This window comes from Dreissena polymorpha, chromosome 11 (assembly GCF_020536995.1).
Source record: "Dreissena polymorpha isolate Duluth1 chromosome 11, UMN_Dpol_1.0, whole genome shotgun sequence".
Classification (NCBI taxonomy): domain Eukaryota; kingdom Metazoa; phylum Mollusca; class Bivalvia; order Myida; family Dreissenidae; genus Dreissena; species Dreissena polymorpha.
The window spans coordinates 32,481,639-32,495,147 of record NC_068365.1 but is presented as its reverse complement, the minus strand read 5'-3'; the positions used below and the strand labels follow the sequence as shown (position 1 = coordinate 32,495,147).

At 36.0% G+C, this 13,509-nt stretch overlaps 1 long non-coding RNA gene across 2 annotated transcripts in view; it reads right to left on the bottom strand.

Moving 5' to 3' along the window:
* LOC127851214 (uncharacterized) overlaps positions 1-1,422 on the bottom strand; it is a 7,685-nt gene extending 6,263 nt beyond the window's left edge. For both annotated transcript variants that reach the window (XR_008035697.1, XR_008035698.1), the window contains exon 1: positions 1,371-1,422. This is a non-coding gene — a long non-coding RNA (uncharacterized LOC127851214). The remainder of the gene's footprint in view (positions 1-1,370) is intronic.
* Between the last annotated feature and the right edge of the window lie 12,087 nt (positions 1,423-13,509).

Genomic DNA, 13,509 nt, shown 5'->3' with positions numbered 1-13,509 from the left:
AAACTGCCGCCATATAGTCTTTTGATGATTTTTGCTTTGGCAGACTCTTGGCGTCAATAGTCCACTCTATCTTTTTAATAGCGAGAGTTCCGACACGAATTTCGGTTGCATCACTACTGAATTTAAATACACACATATTTGTGACTTTTATGAAAGAACGTTGCCTAAATAGTATATAATGAGCAAAATATATCGAAATTTACCTGTTAATACACTATATTTCGAGTTGGTTTCATCCAATATAAATCCTTGTATAGTGAAGGTTCATGTTATCTCCCTTGGTGGAGGTTAAATTCAACTATGTTTGTAACTGAGTTCGAACAAACAAAGTGTCCAATATGCACAAAACAGTAAGAAATGAAATTAGAAATAATAATCATAAGAAGAAGAAGAAGCAAAATGATAATTATAATATTATAACTCAAAAAATTTGAATCGACAGTAACGAAATACCCCAAAAGTAATAGGTACGAAATAGCTATGGTACGAAATAAGAACAACAACAACAATGCCAAAATGGTTGCCTTTGAGAAAATGATCGTTCAATGTCTATGATATCGAATGAAATAAAGGTAATTGTTGTGATCTTAGTTCATATTTGTCAAACAACGGATAGATTTTAAATATATACACTTGAAAATACTGTAATTCCCATAATAGTATTGTAATTATTTTTCGTTATGGTTTTTACAGACCGGAGTTTCAGCGTTCAGATTTATTCTGAACGCGAATTATTTCAGCTAGGTTTCTCTAGTGAAGACAGAAGAGTATTTGCGGTTTAGAATGTCGGCTTTATCCTTGGCTTCGTTGTGAGCCGACCATTGACTTAATGATCTGAGTATTGTTTAGCTGAATCTTCCTTGTCTCCTTCTGACATTTTGCCACTAGTGTTAAGCTTTGCCAAAAACATTTTGACAGACTAAACATAAATCTGTAGCTGGTTTGGTTACATTTATGTGGACAAAGTTCTTTCCATCTTGTTGTTGTTCTACATGTTTGAAGTGACACTTGGCGATAGCCTGCTTTTTCTGCACTTTCTTGTTGTCATTATTCTAAAGTTATTTATAATAGCAGTAAATGTTTATTGTCATCATTATGATGACATTTAATCATAATAAATACGATATTTTACCTAGAGAAAGAGATAAACATACCGTGTAATCCAACTATTTATAATAGCAGTAAATGTTTATTGTCATCATTATGATGACATTTAATCACAATAAAAACGATATTTTACCTAGAGAAAGAGATAAACATACCGTGTAATCCAACTATTTATAATAGCAGTAAATGTTAATTGTCATCATTATGATGACATTTAATCACAATAAAAACGATATTTTACCTAGAGAAAGAAATAAACATACCGTGTAATCCAACAGGAAGTGTGTGTGTTTGTTGACAAGGTCAAACGGTCGGTGAAATACTCGGTAAATTTGTCCTAGGTTACAATAAACTGTAAATTATGTTGAGAAACGACTGCCAATAATGTTCACATCGTCCCTTGCGATCTTAAATGTCATTTCATGCTTATTTGATAAAGTATTTTTTATAATAATTGCGATAAAATATCGCGCAAAACAGTACGTCAACTTCTTCCTGATTTTTTTCTCTGAAATGACGTCACCGCCAAATGGGTCAAAATCGCTTGTGCGGCCACATGCATAGGGACCCGTCACAATTTTTTTTATATATAATGTATATATATTATATATTAAAAAAAATTGTGACGGGTCCCTATGGCCACATGTACATTACTGCTGTATAAATGAACCGGAGCAGTTTATCAAATAATAGCCTTCGGTAAACTCGGTTGCATTTGCAGATTTCTGCATACAAACATAGTTTAAGTTATGTTTAAACTTGCACAATGTTTTATTTGTCTTTGGTAAATGCGCTAAAGAATGGAAAACATTCCATTACACAACAGATAAATGAGTGGATAACACCCGTGTACAAAATGGGACGTTCCGAATTCTAGTGTGGTGCTATTTTTAACATCTTATACTTTTATGTCATAACGATGAGGTCAATTGGAAAGTTATTTCAAAATTATTGTTAAACCAATTGGGAAATGACCTTTTAATCTTTAAAATGAATTTAGATTTGTTTAAATCATTACCGAGTGTCCATAAAACAATTCCACCTTTTTACACAGATCTTATTAAGAACTACATTGAACTAAACAAAATTAAACCCAAATCGAAACCCAAAACCTTTCGTGATATAAGATCTGAAATGCTGTGGGGTAACAGATTCATTAAATACAAAGGAAAATGTTTACTATTCGTTAACTGGATCGAATCCGGGATATTATACATAAACAACATTATAACAAACAATAGAAATAGCTCAGAAACTGTTATCTTACAAAAACTTAAATCAAAACGAAACTCTCGTACTAGCATAATCATTCTTGGCGGTAAACCTAGCAACCCTGATTGGTTCATATCTTCCTATCAATCTGTAATATGTGTCTTGAATCATTTCATTGGAAAACCTTTAATGTTTGTTATAACTTTAAATAATTCAATGAAGCCTTAATGTTTTTAACTGATAAGCCCGTCATGCTTATTAAAATGGAATATTTTCTAAATTATTTGCATTTCATAATAAATGCGCAATCTTTACATATTTTTTCAAACTATATATAACATTGACGACTTATATATACAAAAATAATGTAAAAGAAGTTTCAAGAGAAAAATAAGTAAAACAAGTTGTATATGATATTGGTCATGATTTCCAAAATAATTGAGTGACCAAGCTATGGTAATTGATGAAACTATCGGATAGAAGAATAAATTAAATCTGTTTTATTTTTCTATCTTGAATGCACTGAAGTTGAGCCTCACGGCATACTTATAACATTAAAAGACCAAATTCAAGGAAATAATACTTTGTATTCATTTGTGTAATGGTATACAACAATTTCGTGGAAGAATATTTGAGGAAAACATTGGAAACGTAACCTTGTCAGCTCAATTGTTTATGTGGTTACGGAAATTACCGATCGTCGGTTTCCGAAAAACAATATGTCGCGGTTTCTACAAAACACGATGGTTGCGCCCAACGATTTTGGTGTTACTGACTAGTACTGGATGATAAATTTATGATTATGATTCTCATTTAATACATCGGTTATTTCAAGGCTGATAGACTTGAAAAATGAAAGTTATTCTGTTGTCTGTCGATAGTTCTGTCCAATCGGTAATTTCCGTAACCACTCGTTAAATTGTAGAAGACAAAAATTTGAATCAAAATTATTATGTTTTACACAAATAATCTACCACTTTATTGCTAATTGCTAATACATGAATGATTTTAAAGTAACATTTCATTGTTTAAGCCAGGAACACATTCTATGACCGCCAAAGTAATATCAAACTTTTTGGTGTACGATATTTATTGGCTAATAGCTTGCATGCGTCATGGCATTGAATGTTCTGCAAGATAAATAGGTCGACTTTCTGTATTGGATAATTTCAACTGTTTAATCCAATCACAAAAGATCTTATTTTACGGTGGCACTAAGGTGACATCTGCTGTCCAAAAAATAAAAGACAGAAAAACAGAAATTGTGTTTTCTGCTCCAAAAACAAACAAAAAAGACGGAAAAACAGGACTTGTGTTTTCTGCTCAAAAAAATAAAGCCAGGAAAACAGAAATTGAGTTTTCCGCTCCAAAAAAAATAAATAAAGAAAAACAGAAATTGTGTATTCTGCTCCAGAAAAACCACATGAAAACAGAAATTGTGTTTTCCTGTTGTTGTTTTTTTTGGGGTGGAAAACACAATCGCTATATTGTGCGCACAAGATACTCGGCCAATCACAGACGCGGACTATATGGAGGGAACAAGATACTATATTGTTCCCTAAAATTAATCAGCCAATGATAACGTCCGAAAGGCGAGGCTCTGATATTACATAACATACTACTATTAGTACTACTACTGCTACTACTACTACTGCTGCTGTTGTTGCTGCGGCTGCTGCTTCTACTACTTCTACTACTACTACTACTACTACTACTACTACTACTACTACTACTACTACTACTACTACTACTACTACTACTACTACTACTACTACTACTTCTGCTATTGTTACAACTACTACTTCTACTACTACTACTACTACTACTACTACTACTACTACTACTTCTACTACTACTACTAATACTACTACTTCTACTACTACTACTACTACTACTACTACTACTACTACTACTACTACTACTACTTCTACTACTACTACTACTACTACTACTACTACTACTACTACTACTACTACTACTACTCCTACTACTACTACTTCTACTACTACTACTACTACTTCTACTACTACTACTACTACTACTACTACTACTACTGCTACTACTACTACTACTACTACTACTACTACTACTACTACTACTACTACTACTACTACTACAATTATCGCTACTGCTACTTCTGTTACTGCTTCTCCTCCTACTACTATTACTACTACTACTGCTACTGCTGCTGTGGCTAGTAGTTAAAGAAGTAGTAGTAGTAGTAGAAGTAGTAGTAGTAAATAGTAGTAGTAGTCGTCGTCGTCGTAGTCGAAGTCGTCGTCCGTCGGTCGGTTGGTCGCCCGTCAGTCGGTCGTCCCTCGGTCGTCCCTCGATGTCCGTCGGTCGTCCGTCAGTCGTCCCTAATCGTCATTCGGTCGTCCATTGATCGAACCTCGATCGTCCCTTGATCGTCCCTCAGTCGTCCGTTGGTCGTCCCTTGGTTGTCCCTCGATGTCCCTCGGTCGTCCGTCGGTCTTCCCTCAGTCGTCATTCGGTCGCCCATCGATCGTCCCTCAGTCGTCCGTAAGTCGTTTCTCAGTCGTCATTCGGTCGACCATCGATCGTCCGTCGGTCGTCCCTCGGTCGTCCATCGGTAGTCAATCGGTCTTCCGTCGGTCGTCCCTCGGAAGTCCATCGGTCGTGGGTCGTCCTCGGTCGTCCGTCAGTCGTCGGCGGCCGTCGTCGTAGTGATAGTGGTAGTAGTAGTAGTAGTAGTAGTAGTAGTAGTAGTAGTAGTAGTTGTAGTAGTAGTAGTAGTAGTAGTAGTAGTAGTAGTAGTAGTAGTAGTAGTAGTAGTAGTAGTAGTAGTAGTAGTAGAAGTAGTTGTAGTAAAAAAATCTCTGTTTTCCTGTCTTTTTTTTTGTAGCGCAAAACACAATTTCTGTTTTCCTGTCTTTTATTTTTTGGAGCGGAAAACACAATTTCTTTTTCCCCCCTTTTTTTATTTGTTTATGGAGCAGAAAACACAATATCTGTTTTCCTGTCTTTTTTATATTTGGAGCGGAAAACACAATTTCTTTTTTACAGTCTTTTATTTTTTTGGACAGCAGATGTCACCTTAGTGCCACCGTATTATTTAGGCCCATTTTAAGCGAGATAATAAAGTTCCACTTTTTGTTCACTGCCGATTTTTGACATTACGAGTGGCCTCCCTTGTTGGTTCATGCTACCTTAGATGTTCTTGCGAATAATTATACATCGTATTTTATACTTATCTCCATTTAAGCTCAGTCCGTCAATGAAATCGCCAATCGCACGTGCTTAACTAAGCATTCACACAAATGTTATTTCGTTTAAAACGTGTTCCCAATTGGGAATGGGTTTTAAGTCTGAGAGCTAATTTCGCGGGTGTTTTGTACGACAAGTTGTCTTCTCTAGGCTTTCATTCATTTGTATAAAGTTAATCAATCAAAGCTGAAGGCACTGAAGTTGTTCGCTGTTGTATAATCTTAGACGCAACACAGTTTGCAAAATTATGTTATAGCTTTTTATCGCAATATTGAAATGAACAAAACCCATTCAAATATATGAAGACTGTATCTAAAAGCACAGGTTTAGATGTTTTGTTTTTTTTCAAATCAATAACAAAAAAGATAATTTAAGCTTCATTTTGGGAAAACAGGGCTTAATGCATATGCATTAATTGTTATCCAAGTACCAGAAACTGTCTTTAAATAAAAAATACCATAAAATCAGAAAGAGTCGTCCTTGATAAGCTTGTGCGCATTACACAGGCTGATAAGTGTGCACAGGCTAATCTTATTTGACTGGCATTAAGCCCCGTTTTCCCTGAAAGCCGCAAATATGTACAGATTCAAATGATAAACACTAGACTGGCCAATGTGGTCTTCCAAGCTGTTAAACACTATTGATTACATTCACACTATGCAGTGTACCAGTGGTGAACTATAAACAGGCAGATGCGGTGGTTATCGTTCCTAGCGTAGTAGTGCAGACGCTCCTAGCATTCGTCGTCTGCATAATTTTACAGCAGGTAGTGCAGACAGGCAGTGGTTATCGTTCCTAGCGTAGCTTAAAGCAGACTGACTTGCAGTTATCGTTCCTAGCGTAGCTAACAGCAGAATAACTTGCAAAACTGCCTCTCAACATTAGTTTTCAGCTAACACTCACAACTAAAAATTGACTATACAAGAGTAACAGTTCGGACCAGATATCGGGTCATACGGTAATGTACAGTCAGGAGCATTGCTTAATACTGTAGACTGTTCTATAATCTTAGCAGGATTTATTAGTAATCTCGTGTGTTAAATGGAGATACGAAAAGGTAATTTCTTGCCTTCAGTATTTTTCCAAAAATAACATAGAAATCATGCAAAATAATAGATACAGGTAACCTGAAATATTGCTGACCTGAAAGTATTGCTTACTTTAAAACTTATTAGTTCAGGCACGCATGATGAATCATTCCATCATTGTACAAGCTTTCAAATAAACGTGGCAAATAAGAGGTTATTTTATTACATTTGCGACATTTTTAGATGTTGTCGGAATTTAATTGACATTAATGGCGCCTAAAAGGTTACAAAAAACCTGACAAAATCAAAATCTAAAGAACCCATATAAATAATATTCCCTTTTAGCAAACCCACCCATCTCGAACACCCATAAAGTGAAGTGCTTTTATATTTATAACAAGACATGATTAAAGATAATTTTGGTTACCGAAAATTAATTTTGAGAAAATGTGTTTTAAAAAGCTATGTTTGATTTCGTTTTATTGCTCTAAAACTGTTTTCGCTAATGCATTTTATCGTTTTATTGCTGACATGTAAGGAAATCCTATTGATTGAGAATGTCACCAATCTAGGCTTACCATTAGTAATATCATCACACTATGTAATATTGTTTTAATGTTTCGATGTTCCAATATTAGCCTGGTATGAAAGCGTGCTGCTCGTATTAGTGTGAAGTTACAAATGTACCCAATTAAGGTGATTCGAAGCATGGCTGTTTAAATCAGATGAAATGTACAACTGATTCGGACCATTCACCTTTTTTGGCTCATTTAGCACTTTTGAAGACTTAGATACAGATCACACATCCTACGTATGTCGCCAAACATCCAATTCGTCGCTTGTATTCCATGTTTCAATGTCCTATGTCCATATTTAGTGACCACATATCCCAATCAAAACTATTCTCCAACATTTGACTATCACGTGCTATTAGCGGATACAAACAACCACTACGTGCACGTGACCATTTTACACAAAATATATACTTTTTTAATTAACATATAACTTAAAGAGCCCATTAAGTGACCAAAAGTATGAAAACAAAACATTCCCAACCATATACAAATACGTGCTCGTAGAGCACACAATTGCCACGTGACTTTTTTCAGCATGATAGGTGATTGTCTTAAATACAAGTGGTCTTGTGCGGATCTTTTGGTTACTGAAACAAAGTCACGGTACGTGAACATTTATCCAGTTATGTCTTTTACGGAATACCGTTAGGACCATCGTGGTTACACATTTAAATCCAGAGGGCGACAATGCGATAGTGCGATAGTATGATGGCGACAATTCAATTGTACGATGGCGAAAATGCGATAGTACGATGGCGACAATGCGACAACAGCGATAGTACGATGGCGAAAATGCGATTTTACGATGGAGACAAATCGACAACGCGTTAGTACGATGGCGACAATGCGATTGTCATATCGTACTGTCGCCATCGTATCATCGCATTGTCGCCATCGTACTATCAAATTGTCGCCATCGTACTATCGCATTGTCGTACTGTCGTTATCGTATTTTCGCATTGTCGCCATCGAACTATCGCTATCGTATTATCGCACTGTCGTCATCGTATTATCGCACTATTGCATTGTCGCATTGTCGCCATCGTACTATCGCACTGTCGCCATCGTATTGTCGCACTGTCGTCATCGGATCATCGCACTATCGCACTGCCGCCATCGTACTTTCGCGTGGTCGCAACCGAACAATCGCATTGTCCCCATCGTACTATCGCACTATCGCATTGTCGCCCTCTGGATTTTAATGTGTAACCACGATGGTCCTATTAGTATTCCGTAGTCTTTTCATCTAATGTTTAACGAACATATTGCCCAAAAGACACAAAACAGGAGTTCTTGTGAATAAAACAAGCACCTGTCAAGCTGCTTAGTCGCATGACATCTTAATTCGTCATGTGAACAATAACACGATTAAATTTACCGATTGTGTAAAATATAACGTATAGTGACTATGTTTGAGGGCCCTTTAGTTCTTAACAAGAGCTTTTCCGGATCATGGACTTCTATTCCAGCAAACACGCATCTGCTTTACTGATATAGCACGTGTTGTCTAAATGCATCTTGAAGATGTGACCATTTAGCATATTTAGCGTTTTTGTATTGACTGATACGTAGGGCACCCAACTTACAGTTTCCTAGAGTCTCAAACAAGATTTTTTTTAATATGGCCTTACACTTGTTTTTATTGAACACAACACGTACCGAAACAGTATCGTTCCGTATCTTCCAAATGCATACCGTCCTTATGGTTATTCGTCATATTTAGCCTTTATTTTTTATTAACAGTGTTTAAGTGTCATACGCTGATAAAGTTACGTGTCGTCGAAATGAATAACTATCACGAGTATGTTTAAACTTTATATTGTTTAAAGCTAGATTAACGTTAAATTCCATGTTTAGTTGTACAACAGTCCCAAACAAGAATTGTCCCGAACTATTTACTGCTAATACGTTTTTTAGCTTACAAAAGGGCCGTCCGAGTCGATATATTAACGCTCCGCATAAATGCATCGCGTGCATGTGACCATTCACCCAATTTGCTTGCAACGCTTTTATTCATAATAATTATGTACCACATTTGAGTATCATCAGTCACAACTAAGAGATTTCTGGACTAAAGATCGTTGCGTTCTTGTTGAGTATACACGCTTCTATCAAGCTGATAAAGTGTACGCGATCATTATTGTAAAGGCGTTGGTTTTGAACAGCAATACTATCAATTTGTTTTGCCTTCTTCGGTAAGAAACAATGTATTTCAGGCTTTGCATGTTGATCTTGGACACCAAGGAAAGGATCGAACCACGTCTCTATTTTAACAGCGACTTTATTGGCCAGGCATTGACACATTCGCACGCGATAAAGTTGCTGTGTGTCCCAGGTGTATCCGACCCAAGGCAGCAATCCAGTCGGCGTCTCTTCTGAACATATCATCGTCTGCTCCGCTAGAGATAATTTGTATAGATTTTATTAGTATTGAAAGATCGAAATGTGGTTTCGAACATTAACTTGTTGTAACTCACCACTTTACAAGATATGCTCAGGCGTACCCAACTTCAAATCAAACTGCCAAGACAACTGCTCGAGTTTTGTTTGAAATGTTCGTTGAAAGTTATGGATTTTCGGACCAAGTTCATAGCGACAAAGGTACAAACTTTATGTCCACTTTGATAATGGAACTATGTCGTCTCGGAGGTGTCAACCAGTCCCGTACTACCCCATATCATGCTATGGGTAATGGCATGTTGGAGCGGTTCAATCAAACACTGTTGAAGATGTTAGGGACACTCGACGATGATAAAAAGAGCTACTGGACGGATCTTATTAGACCTATGGTTCGTGCATATAAATTAACTTTACATGACAGTACTGGATATTTATCGTACTATCTAATGTTTGGTCGCCATTCTAGACTTGCAATAGATGCTTTTCTTGGTTTGAACAGTGATGACATGCATGCGAAGTTTACAAATAAGTAAACACGAAAACTTCGTGAACGCCTTTTCGATGTATATAAGAAAGCCAAAGAATTCGAGAAATTGCAAACAAATTAATAGATTGTCTACTATGGATTTAACTTGCTAAACACTATTTAATACTGAATATGACATGAATACTGCTGTAGTATTTATAGAACCCGAAAGTTCACCTGTTCACCCTCGATTTGATAGGGATATTTCTAACAAGAAATATCTTTAAAAAAGATATACGGCGTTGATTGTGGTCGATGTTTATGAACGATCAAAAGTTATCTCTATGAGATAAAAAGTAGCGGATGCCTTTTTTCTGCGCAGTTCTTAGCTACATCATAAGCAAATCAATTACGGGGTGTTGCGCCAGATTTCGTGGCTTTTTTTGCTTTATGTGATATTATTACTCAGATATCTATATTTACAGAATAGAAAAACACAAGAAACATGAAAATAAACGAGTGCATATAGGTCAGCCGGCAATACTCGAATCTTATTTAATTGCATAATTATAGTATAGCGAATTATTGTGCTCATGCTTAATTAACTGGTCTAAATGGATAAATATTTCTAATTAATTTTATCAAAATCGGTCCTTATCATGCAAATGTTGAAACCATACTAGAAATCGATGATTGACATACCACAATAATATCGCCGAATATCTTTATTTAGTTTCTTTCTGATCAAAACAGAATTCATGTGCACAAAGTTTACGAGACGGCGTTTATATAAAGATTTCTGCAACTGACCGCAAACTGACCTTGATACCTTGCGGATTGGAATGCAATGCATTACAGTCACTACGTTATTGTCAGTAAGACCGGTGTAACACAATGATCGCAACCCCTTCTGCGAACTCCGGTGATGAACTGTATATAAACTCTGACTTTCACAAATGGCCGCGAATTGACCCGAAACCTCGCGGGTTGAAATCAATGCAAGTAAGTACTAAATATGACAACATAGCCTTTAGTATAATTGCTTTTACGCTGGCAATTCTCTGAAAATAAAAGGTGAACGCACAAAGTGTATTTATGTCGAAAATTGATTGTAAAACTGTTCTAACTATTGAGCCTTTTCATTAGAGATAAAATTGTTTCATGCAGTAAAACAGTGTTACAAAGACGCGGATACGTTTCCAATGTTCTGGTGTTATACTCAAATCAGCCAATGGAATAAATGAAGTGTATTCATTCGTACCTAGTCGCGGGAAATTTTATTTGAGTATTATTGGACACTTACAAAGGTCAAGTCAGGGTGAAAAGCTGGCTTAATACAGCTTACGCCGAAAAATATTGAATCGGATATTAATCATTTCAGCGAGCTTGGTGCGGTTTATGTAATTGGAGATACAAATTCAAAAATTGGACGAAAGTTAGATTATTTTGCGTATGATCGTAGTTTAATTGATTTCGCGTTCATAGACATTGACCATTATATGCCTAGGGCAACTTGTGATTTGAATTCAAACCGCTTCGGAGACTCATTGTTAGATTTATGTATGGCTACACATGTTTGAATTGTTAACGGTATATTACATAACGTTAAGAATAATGGAAAAATACCGTGTTTTCCACATAATGGCAACGTTTAGTTGACTATCTATTAACACAGTCCACATTTTTTTTAAATATTGTGCACTTTGAAATAAGAGATGTAAATGCATTTTCTAATCATGCCCCTATTGCATATAATCTACAAACTGGAACAACTAGCAAAACATTTGTGAAATGGAATCCTATAAACAGGACGCTTTTATTTCTTAATTATCGAGCGATATTGTAAATCTTGAGTCAGGTCTAATGCGCGGGATAGAAACTAACAATTAAACAGAGGACCTGGTTTCAATTTTACTCAAAATTTTGTCATAAGGTAATCCCTATTTTGCTCACACTATTAAATCCGATTCAAATAAGTTCGATTCAAACGACAAAAATAAACAAAATGGTATAATGCGGAGTGTGAACGAACACGCGAAGAATTTAACGATTCTTTATAGCAAATATAACAAAATTAACATTGAAACCAATAAACAGTCAGTATTTGAAAAAAAAAATCATACAAATATTATTGTGTAAGTCAGATTTTAATCGTACCTTATGGTGCAAGATTGACAGCCTGCAATCAAACTCACCTTAACAATTCGGAAAAAAAAGTGTTAAAAAAGATCCGAACCCGAACGGAGAAGCAATTGATTTAACAGATTTTGCTGAAAGCTTTTAAAACCTGGCAAAAAATGAAGGGAATTTATATAATCAGAACAGAAACATGTGTTCGCAATATGACAGCAAATATAACTCTGACAGTTACCCGGAGTCCGATAGATCCATATCACTGGACGAAATTGACATGGCCACGAAACAATTAGGTAATAATAAAGCGTGTTCTGCGGACAATATAATCTAAGAATATTTTAGAAAGTGTCCATGTAATAGGGAAAGCATTGGAATTTTTATTTAATCATATTATTAAGTCTGGGAAAGTCCCACACAGCTGGTCAACGGGTCTGATTATTCATCTATATAAAAAAGGCGACCCGCCTTTATCCAATAATTATCGAGGTGTAACCCTTGTGAGTTGTTTTGCGAAGTTATTCACTAATATGCAAAACGAACAAAAATGGGCAACAGCTAATGACATTTTAACAGACGCACAATTATGTTTCAAGTCGGGCTTTAGCACTGTAGACGCGATATCTGTCCTTCAATCATTGATTGAAAGTCATATAAACAATAACTGCGGACTTCACAGGCCAATCTGTGATGACACTTTACGCACATGCATTAGGCACAGTTTTCCCAGGACGATGCTCATTTAATTGATTGTTAACGGCAGTACAATGAATAACAGTAGATTATCCGATTCCAGATTTGCACGAGGTCAGTGCTGTAGGAGAAGAACACTATGGGCTTCTCTCCAAGCACACAAAACAGGTATTTAATTCCACTTTGTTTCTTTGTTTTTGTTATTTGATTTTACTATGGAAAAACGGGGCTTAATAAATGTTCATAACGTGTCTTTCCAAATGTTCTATGCAGTCTGTACAGGCTAATCAGGTACGACGTTTCCCACGGTTATGGTTTTTAAAAGGAAGTTTCTAATAAGCACAAATCCAGTTTAGATGGAAAGATTGTCCAATATTAGACTGAGATTACTATGCAGGCTAATTTTGGATGAAACTTAACGAAAATGCATTGATGTCACTTTTTTATCGTTGGTCTATTTATTCGCCACTGAAGAGGTAGGTATTATAGCCATACAGTTCGTTCGTCCATAATGAAGTCCTAAAGTCCATCAGTCTGTTCAAAAAACCTTCATGTCCTCTCAGTATCTCATTTACACTTTAACGGGATTTCATGAAATATTCCACAGATAATACGGCATTGACTAGGCCTATAAAGCATGAGTCAGCTGTACCGAATCAAGGTCACT